The sequence below is a fragment of the Copadichromis virginalis genome, linkage group LG7 (genome assembly GCF_057382275.1).
Source record: "Copadichromis virginalis isolate Kocher_CV1m ecotype Utaka linkage group LG7, C_Virginalis_male_GT1.1, whole genome shotgun sequence".
Lineage (NCBI taxonomy): Eukaryota > Metazoa > Chordata > Actinopteri > Cichliformes > Cichlidae > Copadichromis > Copadichromis virginalis.
In genome coordinates, this window is record NC_140624.1 from 58740732 (window position 1) to 58756776 (window position 16045).

A 16045-nucleotide genomic window follows, 5' to 3' on the forward strand; every position below is an offset into this window, starting at 1 on the left:
CTATAAAAAGCAAAAAATGATTTAATATGAAGGCAATATGAGCAGAGAGTAAAACCATGTTGAGGGATTGGCTGTGTTAGTTCAGTGAGAGTTATTTGTAAAGAAAACAATTTTCACTAGTAGACATAAATGTACACTTATGTCTGCATTTTTATTTTGTTAAATAAAACAAAAATTATAGCAAAGTGCTGCCATATGTCTGAGTGCCAATTCTTTTTTTATTCAATGAAAGGTTTTAGTTAATTAAGATTGAGGAAAAAGAATTTGCATTCACATTTGCAGTTTTGCCTTGTTATACAATATTTGAAAATTAAAACAAAACACTACATTTTCTGAAATATTAGTGAGTTTTTTCTTGTTTAAAGACAAACGTTTTTATACTACTTGAACACTAAAGTGACCCTCCAATGTGATGACAGTGCCAGCAGTGGCCCACAGCTCATTTAATGCTTTCTCCTAATTGGCTCATAATGGTCTCTCATATGTATGAACTATGTAGGCTATCTCTATTTTAAAATAATGGGTGGGCAATGAGAGCATCTCCTCGATGTGTACAACAGGACAACAGGGAATACAGAGAACTGACTGAGGACTTTGTCAACTGGTGCCAGCAGAACCACTTCCAGATCAACACTCCGAAAACCAAGGAGCAGGTAGTGGACTCCACCTACACCAGTGAACATCCAGAGAATGGGCATTAAGATAGCTGACTCATATAAGTGATCTGATTAATAAACGGATCTGGAGTAACAACAGAGTGTACATCTACACAAAAGGATAAAGACGGTTGTATTTGCAACAGAGAAGTCTTTTGGAAGGGAGCAGGGAGAGCTCCTGAAGACCTCAGACGCTGTGGTGGTATTGTCCATGTTTTATGGTGTGGTCTGCTGGGGATAGGAAGAAACTGAACAGGTTCATCAAGAAAACTAGCTCTGTTCTGGGATGTCCTCTTGACCCAGTGGAGGTAGTTATCCCTGTCAGATAACAGCTCCCACCCCATACAGGTCACCCTTCAGTGACAGGCCGTGTTCCAAGTGGACATTTTGGAGGCCTTTCCCTCCAGCTGCTGTCAGACTGTACACTGCACAACAGCAATGAATGTACACCACATATTCACACACTGGGGTCTTTGCATATATCAGTGTGCAATACCTGTTAATACCTATTAACACCCAACCACTGCACTATGAAATGACCACGCCAAGCAAACAAACAATGTTTGGGTGCTGCAGATGGAAACGGACCATAGCTTCATGGTGAAATTCCTCACAAAGAGCAGAATCTACCTTGTCCTTTAAAGTTTTTATGGCCACCACTTGGGTCTGCTCACCAGGTACTGTGCCATATAGGTGGCCCTTGTACACCTTGCCAAACCGGTCCTCACCGAGCCCCTCCATAAATCGCACTGCTGACATGTTAATCTCACGCAGCTTCGCCTGCAGCCATGAAACAATAAATACATGTCACCAAAGACTCTGGCCACCAGAATTCAACAATACTTAAACAAATGTATGTAAATCACATTTACTGTGACCATATTTAATGTTACCTTGTTATTATTATTGCTACCTGTTGTTTTTGATGATTCAGGGGCGACAGCTCCGTGTCCTGGGAGGGTGAGCTGCTGAGCTGGGAACGAGGTGGTGTGTCATTTGAAGCCTTATGTTTATTGCGACACAAGCAAACCAGAAAGAAGAGGCAAGCGATAACCAATGGGATGGCAACTGCAGGTATTAAAATAAACAGGATCTCCTTCCTGGGGTTTTCTTGTGTTTCATTCTTCTTCTAATAGTAATCTGTATTATTACATCATATATAAGTATATGTATGTATGTAGATATATATAGATAGATGGCTATGGATATAGATAAATAGACTTACATATATAAGTACTTATCTATTTCTTAGTCTATATTTCTTCTATTTTTGCATAGCATTATTGCTGTTAGGTATGCTGTGTGTGTTCATTTGTTCCTGCCTTGTGTACTCTGCTGCAGTAACAATTTGAATTTCCCAACTCTGGGACTAACAAAGGTTTTCTTATCTGAAATGTATCTAAACCCAGCTGATATCTGGCTACATTTTCTGCTGAGCATCCAAATCACACTGAAGTTTACACACTGTATAATGCCTGATTTCTTGTAAATATTTAGCGATGGCCTTATGAAATATATTTTGATAAAATGTTTATCAGGCCACAGTGAACAATGGAAAATAAACAAAATTAAAACAAATAATTAAAAACACTGAAAAACACTCAAAAATATATTTTTTTAGAGATGTCTTAACCTGGTTATGCTGTACCATCCAGACGTGTATGTGCGCCGGACCCGCGTGATTTGAGACTTCCTGCCATCTTTAGCAGGTAATAAACTCCCGCCAAAGCAAAAAGTTGCTCTGAGTGAATTCAGTCGTTGTTAATGAGTAAATTTTTAGTGTTTTTATTTGGATTGTTTTCTGGTTGTTTGTTGCACACGGACATGTTCACAGACGTGTTTTCGTGAGCAACACTGTTCATACTCCGAGACCGTAGCGGGAAACTGTTGGTTGCCTAGCAGCAGTTAACGAAAAGACCGGAAGTGACTGTGCTTCAACTAGAAAACTTTTGCGTTTATCCTCTTTTTCCCGAGTATCAGACAAACTCGTTTAGCAGCGTGCTTTACCTTTGAGTTAGCTGAACTTCTGGTGGTTTGTTGGTGGATTTAAGGAGGTTAAATGGATGAAAAAAAGTTATCTTTCAGCTAGCTCTTGTTGCGCAGATACAGCAATGCATGATGGGAAATTCTCCCGGTATTTGTAAAGCTAAATAACCTTATGGGGCTCTGTTGGAAACTGCTTCATGTGTATATATAAATAGTGTGTAGTCCCAGCTTCCTACAGGCTGTGTTTGTGTTGATTTTGAGATTGTGAGCACCGTGAGTGTGCAGGGTTTGTGTGTGAAAGACTGCCCCATATGTGAGCTAAAGAATTCATACTTACCTGGTAGGAGAGATACCATGATCACGAAGATGGTTCTCTCAGGCCGAGGCTCAGCCATTGCACTCTGGCTTTGCTGACAGCCTGCGAATTCCCCAAATGTGGGAATCTCAACTACATAATTTCTGGTAGTGGGGACTGCGTTCGCGCTCTCCCCTCATCATATGTTGAAAGAAAAATGAGTGGGAATGTTTGCGCTTATTTTCAATGACGATGTCATGCGATCTTCTGGCTTCCTAACTACAGTTTTATCAGTGAGGCCAGGGTAAGCAGGAGAGGAGGAGGGGATGCTGTCTTATTTAAAAAAGTCTGTGCAGCATTTGGGAGGCCTGTAAACATTAACAAACACAACTTTGGATGGGGCCTTCAGCTGTAAAGCCACATATTCAAAAGACTGAAAACTTCCAGGAGACAGCTGCTTACATTGAAATGATTCATTAATGACCTCAGTGAACTGCTGTCTGTGATCTGTGTTGATTTCGACTGTGTAATTATTGTTGGGGATTTTAACATCCATGTGGACAACCCTCAGGACAAAGGGACTAAAGACCTGAGTAACACTCTGGGCAACTTTGGGCTGACTCAGCATGTAACAGAGGCCACACATAATAGAGGACACACTCTTGACCTACTGATCTCCAAGCCTGAGCATTTCAAACATTGCTGTGTCTGATGTGGGCTTATCTGATCATTACTGTGTTTTCTTTGAAAGTAAAATCTCAGCCCACACAAATATATCAACAGCAGTGATCACAAAACGGTGTATAACTGAAGACAGTAGTGAGATCTTTAACCAGGTCTTCCCATTAACACCTGACCTGTCCAAAGGTTCAGTCAATGAGCTCGTCAATAGCTTTAAGGCAAAACTGTTAAATGTAATGGATACTATTGCCCCCATTAAGGTGAAGGTTATCTCTGGAAGGAAAAAGTCTCCATGGAGAAACTCCACACTAGTGAAAAATGAAAAAAGAGAGTGTAGGAAAGCTGAGCGCAGATGGAGAAAAACAAACCTCCAGGTTCACTATGACATCTATAAAGAGAAACTTCACAATTATAATTTACAACTGAGGAGTGCAAGAAGGTCCTACTTCTCTGACATCATCACTAAAAACAGCCATAATGCTCGGGTCTTATTTTCTACAGTTGACAGGCTAACAAACCCTCCTGTGCCAGTGGCAGCTGAACTTCATTCAACCATGGCCTGCAATGACTTTGCCAAATTCTTCACAGACAAAATCCAAAAGATTAGACAAGCAGTTGGTACATCAACAGCAGATCCAGGATATGTACTGTGTCCACTGAAAAACTGTTTAAACACCATCAAAGAGTTTCACCCGATTAACAGCAAAGACCTGGAGGACATCTTAGGTCAACTGAACTCCTCCTCTTGCTGTTTAGATGTCCTGCCAACAAGTTTTTTCAAAAAGGTCTCAAAGACTTTAGAGTCAGACCTGTTACAGATCGTCGACTTTTCCTTAATGTCAGGTGTGTTTCCAGAACCACTAAAAACTGCTGTAATCAAACCTATACTGAAAAATGACAATCTTGACAAGACACAAATGAACAACTACAGGCCGATCTCAAATCTCCCGTTTTTAAGTAAGATCATTGAAAAAGCAGTTTCTCAACTTACATTAACTACTGATCTTATCTATTTCTGATTTTATCTGTTTTGATTTTATATACTGTTTTGTTTGTTTGTTAATTAGTTAAGCTTAAATTTCAAAACTTACATTAACTACTGATTTTATCTACTGTTCTGATTTTATCTGTTTTGATTTTACATACTGCTTTGTTTGTTTGTTTGTTTGTTAAGTGGGTTAGAGCTCTGGGTAGCTCCCCAGCTGGGTCTAGACTGGGTCTAGAGAGTATTTTAAATTCAGGGAATTTAAAATAGAAAGTAGCTCGTCCACAGAAGGACTGGTAGCTCCCCTTACGATAAGGGTTCAGATCGCGCGAACAGGTGTGAAATGTGTGTGTTTAGTTAGTTTGTTTGTTTGCTTGTTTTAATCAATTTTAAATCATACTTTTTATTTGTTTTTGTTTCTAATGTCTCTGTAAAGCACTTTGAATCACCTTGTTGTTGAATTGTGCTATACAAATAAATTTGCCTTGCCTTGCCTTTGTTCAAAATCACTACCCTTTCAGCTTGTTCGTGGCCACCAACAGATTAGGTCTGTTATTTTCATGTTTATTTTGCCATTTTATCTGCATAAAGCTTTTAAGTAACTTCAGTTCTTTTCATAAATATAAAATAATTATTACTTTTTACATTTTTAACCCTTTAAACACCAGTTTGTTTGTCCACTGCGACTAGCTGGAAGACAACCTCAAATCTTGCAATTTTATATAATTGAGTTGCTACTGAAATTTCTTGTATTATTAATAGTAGAGTATGGGTCATGTAATTGATTCACATCAACATTGATTATAATGCATTGTTATTTTTGTGCAGAGAGAGCAAAAACATGAAAACTCCCTCTCAGCTTGTTCGTGGCCAAAAATGGCCACCCCTTGTTTACAACTACAAAATGCTATAAAATTCATATATATTAAGAAAAATTTCCACTTTTTTTTACTTGATTTTTTAGATTAGCATCAGTGCTGTTCATGAAAATCAAAATTTCATTCAAATTCAGAATTCTAACCCTTTAAATACCAGTTAGATCACATAATCCTAGGAACTCATAAATGGAAAAAATCACAAAACCCCAATTTTTTTCCAAATAAAACATGCAAACTGAATTATTTTCTAACCATGATGGAGGTTAGATGCATAGCAATAATTAAAAGTATCAATGAGTTTTATGTATCTTTGTTTTTTTGTGTGCAGTAACAGAAAAACAAAAAAACTCCCTCTCAGCTTGTTCGTGGCCAAAAATGGCCACCCCTGTTTACGTTTACAAAATACTATAAAATTAATATATATTAAAACATTTTTCTACTTTCATTGACTTGACATTTCACACCTGAGCCTCAACTCTCGTGGCCCGGTACCAAAGGACTCACGGACCGGGGGTTGGGGACCGCTGATCCAGATGAAGACGTGAGCCAAAGATCCTTTAAGTTTCATCTGATGAACTTACCTTTTCCTACATATGAAAAATGATGTGGTGTGAAGTAAATCGGGTTTGTATATATGTAGCCTCAGATGAGCATGAAATTTCATTTTTGACCTGCTTAATAGCAGTCTCAAATATTAAAGTCTTGGTGTTACAAAATCAATTGACATGTGCAGCAGCTGAAATATGACACCAAAGGCCACTCTTAATACAGACAGAAGTCGGGTAGTCAAAAATCTCTTATTCTGCTTTTTGTATTCTGAACTTCTTGAGTGGACAGCCAACAATCCTACAAATAGACTAGAGGATGTGCTTGAAATGTTTGTTAAAACAAATAACTGGACCTTACTTGTTAAGCTCAATGTTCTGACTGTCACATGGAGTCTTTCAGGTTGTTTTATGTTTACTATCACAAATGAATGTTTTTTTCCCCTAATGAATATACATTTTAGGTCTAAAGTGTCTAAAATCTGCAGTTTTGGAATTTTTCATGTGGATAACAAAATTAAAAAACAGAAAAAAAACACTCCAAAAAAAAACAAGTGATACATGTCACGAAGGACTGACATAATTTGATTCATAAGACTTTATTTGATATTCACACACACCATATTAACGGTTTCAGATAGTTCATCAGCCATATTGATCAGTCTAAGGCAGGTGGTTTTGTATGCTGAATAAAAATCCTGTCGACAAACGTCAAATGTTACGTACGGTTCAAAATGACTCCCGTACAAGACTGTAGTAAGGTCTACTATTGACCAGTAAGAAACCACCACACTCACACTGCAATGGGGTCCACAAGATTTAGTTTTCTTCCTCCAAGTCAGACTACAGGCTGAGGACACAACTCCGGCCTGGAATCCAAGGCCCAAAGCCATGAACTTCTTCTTTTTGCATGTTGTTGTAAGTTAAAATCCTAATAAAACATCTAATTATATATTTACCTGCTGACTGCAAAACAGCCACCACACCTCCGGCTGTCACTTCTCCTCCATTAGAAGCTGCAGCAGACGACATCATGCCTGCAGCGCAGGAGCCTGCAGCTATTCCAGCTGAGTTGAAACCTGCAGCTCCCAGAAGAGCAGGAGCAGTGACTACAGCACCTACTGCAGGAAGACAAGACATGTATCAGACATGGATCGGGCTTTGATTCAAATTAGTTAAAGATAAATAAACTGCTTACTTGCTCCTGCAGCAGTACACACAGCTGTCACTATAACACAACATAAGAACACACATTAACATCTAACTGGGCCATAGCTCAGCACACAGCTGATCAAGGATTTAGATCAAGTAACTGAGCTACAGAGAAGACGGGGAGGCTCTACGCTACGATGGAGTATTAGAGCCACAAGAAAAAAGTTGTTGATATGGACATTACTGTCCCACAACAAACTGCTATAATTACTGTTTCTGCTACAAAATTCCTTATTTAGATGAGTTAGTGAAACAAATTGATCAGCCATTGTGTGATACAACATTCAACTTCTTTATTACACGAGGATGTAACCATCGATAACCTTGCATCTGTCCATTAGATCGTGGCTCAAGAGTTGGCAGTTTGTCTTGTAATTGGAAGGTTGCCGGTTCAAGCCACGGCTCGGACAGTCTTGGTCGTTGTGTCCTTGGGCAAGACACTTCACCTACCGCCTACTAGTAGAGGCCAGAGGGCCCGATGGCGTGATATGGCAGCCTCGCTTCTGTCGGCCTGCCTCAGGGCAGCTGTGGCTACAACTGTAGCTTGCCTCCACTAGTGTGTGAATGTGAGAGTGAATGAATAGTGGAATTGTAAAGTGCTTTGAGGGTCTTGAAAAGCGCTATATAAATGCAATCCATTATTATTATTACCAGCCCTTTTTTTGGTACAACCTAATACTTATCACCACACTGCGTTTATGAGCTAAAACCAGGGAGTTTTAGCTCATGAGCTAAAACTCCTGGTGAAAAGCATTTTAAAGTTGTGTTCTGGTTATTTTAGCTCATGTTTCCTTCTTGCTAAAACCAATTCTGAAGTACGGTTTCACCAACTCAGATGATATACAGTAGCAACCATGGCAGCTTGCCTTGAGACAGCTGTAATCTCCACATTTTGACTTTATTCTCAAAATGATCGATAATACCTTTCTTAACTTTGCCCTAATACTACATCGTATTATCCTCACTGCAGCACAGTTACATGTAATTGTTTCAGGAAGAAACACTTGGTTACTGATCATCAGGATGCTTCACAATGAATACATGTATTGATATGTATTTATGAGTTTTAGAGACAAAAATAAATAAATAAGCAAATAGGTTTGTTACCTGCCCGGCTGTGATGGCTAAGGCTGTCACTGAAACACAAGAAAGAAAATAAAAGATCTCACCACAGCTCAGTCTGGAATAATTAAGACATTTTCTGTAATGCTAGAATCATCAACTCATATAATGTAGAGATGATCTGAAAAAGGCAGCTGTACTCACACTGTATATACATAACACTATTTATACCAATTCCATGTGCAATACTCAACTGTATATACATAACACTATTTATTACATATTACTTACGTCTTGTATATTGTACATTTTATATATATATATGTTTTTCCTCATGTTAATATTGTCCATATGTACATAGCGCTGCAGAACTGTACCCCCCCCCCCCCCCCAGCATGTTTACACTGAGTATGAGATGCTCTGTACAACTGTATAGTGACAATAAAGGCATTCTATTCTATTCTATTCTATTCTATTCTATTCTATTCTATTCTATTCTATAGACCCATTGTTCCACTCAGGATGAGGAACCTAAGATTGGACTGTGTCTTAAACAGAAGTGAGCATCAGCTGTTACTTCCTGGATAATGAAACTGAATGGGCGTCACTGGGTCTATGAAGTAAATAAACTTCCTTTAGTCATCATAGAACAAGTGATTGTGAGGCTGGATCTCAGGAGGTTTGACATAGTTATTTATTTTATTTATTTTATGTTTTTTATTATGTATTTCACACACATGTGTTATTTCAAGGATTGTTCTTTCTATTTTAATCCTTATGTTAAATCAACTGCTTAAAATAAACACAAACAAAAAGGAGGTTATGATACGGAGCGTGTTTGAATGTTATTTGGGTCACTGAAAATGTGTCTGCATTATGTGTATCCATTCTTTGGGGTGTGGTATGCAACAGAAGAAAGACCGCAGGTACCAATTAGTGTAGAATTTCCTCACATACTTGAGTCATACCTTGATTCTGGTTTAATCTTGTTAAGAAAAATAGTGAGAAACAGAAATGGAAATAAAATGGGTGAGTAAGGCTTATCACAGCAGACACAAGAGCAGAAGGTGAGAGGAGTTATAAAAACAACCAACGTTTGAGAAGCCCTGGACAGGAGATCCTATGAAATGGCAGCACTGGAGATCATGACAAGACACACGTTCAGGAAAGTTTATTATACTGCATTTAATCCCAGTCATTTTCAGAGAGAGATTAAAGGTTGAAGACTGATTTATAACAAGTCCCCACACAAAAATAGATAAAGCACTAAAAGTGCCTCACTGACGAGCAAGAAGTGCAATAAATAACTGAGAAGTGATACATGCTGTATGGGCGTCGCACATATGACGAGTTAGGAGTGAGAACGTGTTGATCTGCAGGGAAGCAGGAGACTGTTGTTATAGAGTGGATTGAGGATTTTTATTCTTTATTTCTATTTTTCAAGACTTTGTGAATTGTCTTTTTTTAAATAACTTGGCTTACCCTTTTTGGTTTTGTTAATATTGGCAATAGTGTGAAGTACTATTGTTGGGTTAGAATATATTTATTATATAGGTCATCCAGTTAAGGTAAATGTCATGTTTTGAATTGTTAGAATCTGATGAGCATTATTTTATTTTCTTTTTTGTTGTTTTGTTTTTCTGTTTTCCCCCTGAGAGATTACCACCTTAACGTGGTCAGGCGGTGTGATGGCTGCAGTTACAGCCACACAGTGGTAATATCAGTGTAGAGGCTTACACACAACACTGCATCCACATTGGTCTTTCTTTAAATATAAGGTTTAATTTACAGGATAATAAATAACTGGTTTTGGTCTCAGTTAGGTTTTTGTGTGTTTTACCCCTTTTTGTGATTTTTGTGGGCTGATCAGCCACTATTTAAGTTTCCCCCGTTGTCTTCTTTAGTGAGGTCAGTTTGTTTGAGGTATCAGTATTGGTTGTTGCTAACTTTGAGTAGAGTTCTGTTATTTTGACCTCTTTTATGGGCACATATGATTTTTTTTTTTTTGTATAATTTAACCAACTATGTTGTTGGGTTAAGTTAAAAAAAACATGGGGGGGGGGGGGGGGGGGGATGACTGTACTGCAGTGGCCCTGAGAGGCCAAATGCAAACCATCAAAAAGGAAAGTTATGAGTTTAATGTTAAAATACGAGAGCGTTTCTCTCGTATCTGTCCTGATACTGCTATTTCATCTGCTATAAACAATAACCATACACTATTATTGCAATCTATACTACAGCTCAAAAGTCTGTAGAGAATTAGAAATGTCTTATTTTCTGACAACAGTAAAAATCGTTTAGAAGTTTTACTAAATTAATCAGAAGCGTAAAGAAATATAAATAATTAATGGTAACATTTATCATAAATCACAAATGAGATTTAGTGGAATATCTACTTAGTGTTGTTGAGACTCTCCAATTCTTTTTGTCTCGGTAGAGATCACGCAGAGATGTTTCCAAATTTCACACAATCCTTTTATTACCCATTTTCCTTACAGATGCATCTGGAGATCAGCACACTGCATCCTGTGCAGTCCTACTCTAAAGGCTGATCTGAAGAGTTTCACACAACAGCTACAGTTATAGTCTCTGGTCTCCAATTTCTACAGTAAATCCCCCACAATGGAAAAACACTGGTAAAGTGGCCTGGGGTGCTGACACCCTGACCCCCATCTCCTTTTAAGGTAATGTACATTGGCAATTGTCTGCCCCTCACCCTCAGTAAATCTTGCTACTGTCCTGTGTTTGGGGTTAATTGCCCCACTTCCCTGCACCCCAGTTCTTTGTTCCCATCCCAGGACTATTTTCTATTTTCTAATCTTAAATCCTATAAACAACAAAATCATACTACGACACACACTAATAAACTACATTCACTATGACCTCAATACCTATTAGACAGTCCATTATTTCTACAGTGTACTGTTATGAAAACAACAGAATGATGATGAGACACTGTGGTAAAGTCTTACAGGTATATTTGCAGATAGTTATCAATACAGGATAAACACTGTGGGCTCCAGGAGACGGGGCAGAGGTAGGGAAGGTTGTCTGGAGGCACACTCAGACACTGTCACAGAAGGTCATGGAGATCCGTAACACTGAAACGTCTGCACAGAAACAAAGAGTGAGCAACCCATCTTGCCTCAATGATTACCGCCCAGTAGCACTCACCCCCATCATCACTAAGTGCTTAGAGCGACTGGTCCTAGCACACTTCAAATCCTGTCTCCCCCCCACCCTGGACCCCCACCAATTCGCATACCGCCGGAACAGGAGCACAGAGGATGCAGTCTCCATCGCAATGCACTCTGTCCTCTCACACCTGGACAACAACAACACCTACGCCAGAATGCTGTTTATAGACTTCAGTTCAGCATTCAATACAATCCACCCCTCACAACTCATCAGGAAACTGACAGACCTGGGTATCAGTTCCCTCATCTGCAAATGGTTACTGGACTTCCTGACCAACCGCCCCCAACATGTCCGGCTGGATAACCGCTGCTCATCTACCATCACAATGAACACCGGTGTACCACAAGGCTGTGTGATGAGCCCTTTCCTCTACTCCCTCTTCACCCACGACTGCAGACCTGCTGATGGTTCCAACACCATCATTAAGTTTGCAGATGACACCACGGTGATTGGCCTCATCAGTGACAACGATGAGGCCGCCTACAGGGAGGAGGTGGATCGTCTGGCTGAGTGGTGCGACAGAAACAACCTGCTGCTTAACACCGAGAAGACCAAGGAGCTCATCGTGGACTACAGGAGGAATGCTGACCCACATCCACCCATCCACATTAAGGGGACGGCTGTGGAGCGTGTGAGCAGCTTCAAGTTCCTGGGAGTCCACATCTCCGAGGATCTCACCTGGACGACCAACTGCTCCAAGCTGGTCAAGAAGGCTCACCAGCGCCTCTTCTTCTTGAGGACTCTGAGGAAGAACCACCTGTCCTCAGACATCCTGGTGAACTTCTATCGCTGCACCATCGAGAGCATCCTGACCAACTGTATAACAGTCTGGTACGGGAACTGCTCTGCCTCGGACCGGAAGGCGTTGCAGAGGGTCGTGAAAACTGCCCAGCGCATCGCCGGAGCACCACTTCCTGCCATAAAAGACATCTACAGGAAGCGGTGTCTGAAAAGGGCTGGGAAAATCATCAAAGACCCCAGTCACCCATCACATGGACTCTTCACCCTCCTGCCCTCTGGGAGGCGCCACAGGAGCCTCCGGACTAAGACCACCAGGTACCGGAACAGCTTCTTCCCCACAGCTGTCAGACTCCTGAACTCTGCCTCCTGACATCTGACCCACGTTAAACTCATGGACTGAACATACACACACCCACAATGGACAACTGTACCCTCAAACACAATAATAACATGGACTGAACCACCACTCACAACCACTAGCACTTTATACAGCCTCTGTAGAAACTATCTACACCCTCACTTATCTTAACTGCACTACTGTATAGCTCTGTGTAAATAATCATTCTGTACATTCGATAATTTTTAATCCTACAACTGTTTACAACTTGCATAGTTCCCATTTCTGTATAGCTGTATATCCCAGATTCTGTAAAGTTATTTATTTCATATTCTGTATAGTTTTTCATATTTATATCCTGTTCATATCCTGTACATAGCTTGTACTCACTACAGCCTGTACATACTTATAGTTATAGAATATTCACAACATACTTCATACCGTGTACATTATAACATACCATAATAGACCCATTTCTGTAATATACTCACATATCTATATTATTGCTAATATATATTGTAATATATCTATATCACTAAAGCACTTCTGGATGGATGCAAACTGCATTTCGTTGCCCTGTACCTGTGCATGTGCAATGACAATAAAGTTGAATTCTATTCTATTCTATTCTATTCTATTCAATTCAAAGGCAAGAACTGATGGAAAATGTGACATGACTGTGGCATAATACGTTACCTTGGTACTGCAATGATCTGGTTGTTTAGAAGCCAGCATGAAGACCTCGCGAGGAACAGGCGAGTAATCAGCTGATTGTTCACAAGTGACTGAGGGACGGGAAGATGGAGGAGCATCCCCTAAAAAAGACAAGCACACGGACAACAACACAGGCATACACCGAAAGAGGAGAGAGAAAGAAGCAGGCCAGCAAAAGAGAGCAAGGGAACCATGACATCTACTGAGGCCCATTTTTATTTGGTACATCGTATCACCAGATGTCAGTTTGTGATGTTAGATCCCAACTTGTCAGTGAAGAAATCTTTTTCCAAAGATATCAGCACAAACCAAAATCATTGTGTGGATTAAAAAGAGCAAATTGTTGAAGTTTGTGATGGATCATTCCATTTTCTGTTTGCACTTGTCAGATGTGTTGCAGGTATATAACCATGTGATCAGTCCATACAGCAGTGATCGTTACTACAAATGGGCCCATGTATAAGTGTGTAGATATTTCCTAATACATCATGGGTGATTTAACATAAATGATTCATTAAACACACATCTGTGTAAACATTACTGATAAATTTCATGTAATATTATGTTAAAGTAAATGTAAATTATTAATTAAAAGACGACTGTTTCAATCTGACCACAAACCTTTGAGCAGTAGTGTCACGCTTATCAGTGGCTCATGGTTGCTTAAGGCCTATGTCTGTACTTGACCACAGAGGCAGAGCATCATTCAACCTGCCAGCTGCCTATCTTGGGAGCTTTTCAAGGATGACAGACTCCACTTTCTCTGCAGCAAGACAGCTCATAACTTTTTTACAGTGTCTCCCTGTCCTCAGACTTCTATATATTCTTCTGTAATAGATAACTATACACTATCATTGCAATCTACACTACAGCTCAAAGGTTTGAAGTCAGTTTTCACCTGGTTTATAACCATGTGATCTGTCCACACAGCAGTGATGGTTACTAAAAATGGGCCCATGTATATGTGTGTAGACATTTCCTAATGCATCATGGGTGATTTAACATAAATGATTCATTAAACACACATCTGTGAAAACATTTCTGATCATTTTCATGTAATATTATGTTAAAAGTAAATGTAAATTATTAATTAAAAAGACGACAGTTTGAATCTGACCACAAACCTTTGAGCAGTAGTGTGTGTTGTATGCATGTGTCTGTCTGTATCTGATCAGGATTTTGTCATCAGTGTCAACAAAACGCTCATTTTTTAGCTGTTTCTATCATCAAAAATTGAGTTGGAGTGTTTTAACACTGATGGCAATCTCTCCCTAACAAGTCCACTTTATTGCGTGCTCATTTTCTCCTATTAGTGGCTCATACGTATATAATTAGGAAACATGCATTAAGTCAGTGGTCCTCAACCTTTTTTGCGCCACGGACCGGTTTATGCCCAACAATATTTTCATGGACCGGCCTTTAAGGTGTCGCGGATAAATACAACAAAATAAAACTAGTACCGGTACCGAAAAAAAGAAGATTTATTCATAACACACTTGAAAAGACCCAGGGACACCGAGTTAACGATAAAAACGATAACAAAATAACGCTGAATACCGATAAAAACCCTGAAAACCATACATTTCACACCTGAGCCTCAACTCTCGCGGACCGGCACCAAACGACTCACGGACCGGCACCGATCCGAGGCCCGGGGGTTGGGGACCGCTGCATTAAGTGCACTAATTTCTCACACTTATCAGTGGCTCATGGTTGCTTAAGGCCTATGTCTGTACTTGACCACAGAGGCAGAGCATCATTCAACCTGCCAGCTGCCTATCTTGGGAGCTTTTCAAGGATGACAGACTCCACTTTCTCTGCAGCAAGACAGCTCATAACGTTTTTACAGTGTCTCCATGTCCTCATACTTCTATATGTTCTTCTGTAATAGATAACTATACACTATCATTGCAATCTACACTACAGCTCAAACGTTTGAAGTCAATTTTCACCTGTTTATAACCATGTGATCTGTCCACACAGCAGTGATGGTTACTAAAAATGGGCCCATGTATAAGTGTGTAGACATTTCCTAATGCATCATGGGTGATTTAACATAAATGATTCATTTAACACACATCTGTGAAAACATTTCTGATCATTTTCATGTAATATTATGTTAAAAGTAAATGTAAATTATTAATTAAAAAGACGACAGTTTGAATCTGACCACAAACTTTTGAGCAGTAGTGTGTGTTGTATGCATGTGTCTGTCTGTATCTGATCAGGATTTTGTCATCAGTGTCAACAAAACGCTCATTTTTTAGCTGTTTCTATCATCAAAATTGAGTTGGAGTGTTTTAACTCTGGTGGCAATCTCTCCCTAACAAGTCCACTTTATTGCATGCTCATTTTCTCCTATTAGTGGCTCATAGGAGTCTAACTAATGAACTGTATGCATGTTTCCTAATCTGTCACACTTATCAGTGGCTCATGGTTGCTTAAGGCCTATGTCTGTACTTGACCACAGAGGCAGAGCATCATTCAACCTGCCAGCTGCCTATCTTGGGAGCTTTTCAAGGATGACAGACTCCACTTTCTCTGCAGCAAGACAGCTCATAACTTTTTTACAGTGTCTCCCTGTCCTCAGACTTGTATATGTTCTTCTGTAATAGATAACTATACACTATCATTGCAATCAAGCTATACTACAGCTCAAACGTTTGAAGTCAATTTTCACCTGGTTTATAACCATGTGATCTGTCCACACAGGAGTGATGGTTACTAAAAATGGGCCCATGTATAAGTGTGTAGA

The 16045-nt window shown here is 39.6% G+C and overlaps 2 long non-coding RNA genes and 1 other non-coding gene across 4 annotated transcripts; 1 reads left to right on the top strand and 2 right to left on the bottom strand.

The window, feature by feature from the left end:
* Positions 1-200: 200 nt before the first annotated feature.
* Positions 201-2863, bottom strand: LOC146706341 (uncharacterized). Its single transcript, XR_014921755.1, has 2 exons — positions 1570-2863; positions 201-1436 (listed from the first exon to the last, which is right to left on the bottom strand). It is a non-coding gene; the product is annotated as an uncharacterized LOC146706341 (long non-coding RNA).
* Positions 2864-2971: 108 nt separating this feature from the next.
* LOC146706342 (U1 spliceosomal RNA) lies at positions 2972-3135 on the top strand. Its single transcript, XR_014921789.1, has one exon. It is a non-coding gene; the product is annotated as a U1 spliceosomal RNA (small nuclear RNA).
* Positions 3136-6615: 3480 nt separating this feature from the next.
* LOC146706343 (uncharacterized) lies at positions 6616-13998 on the bottom strand. 2 transcript variants are annotated; one of them, XR_014921522.1, is made up of 4 exons: positions 13273-13998; positions 11273-11410; positions 7225-8374; positions 6616-7147 (listed from the first exon to the last, which is right to left on the bottom strand). It is a non-coding gene; the product is annotated as an uncharacterized LOC146706343 (long non-coding RNA). The 2 variants fall into 2 exon arrangements; XR_014921521.1 differs by having other exon boundaries at positions 6616-8374.
* Positions 13999-16045: the final 2047 nt, after the last annotated feature.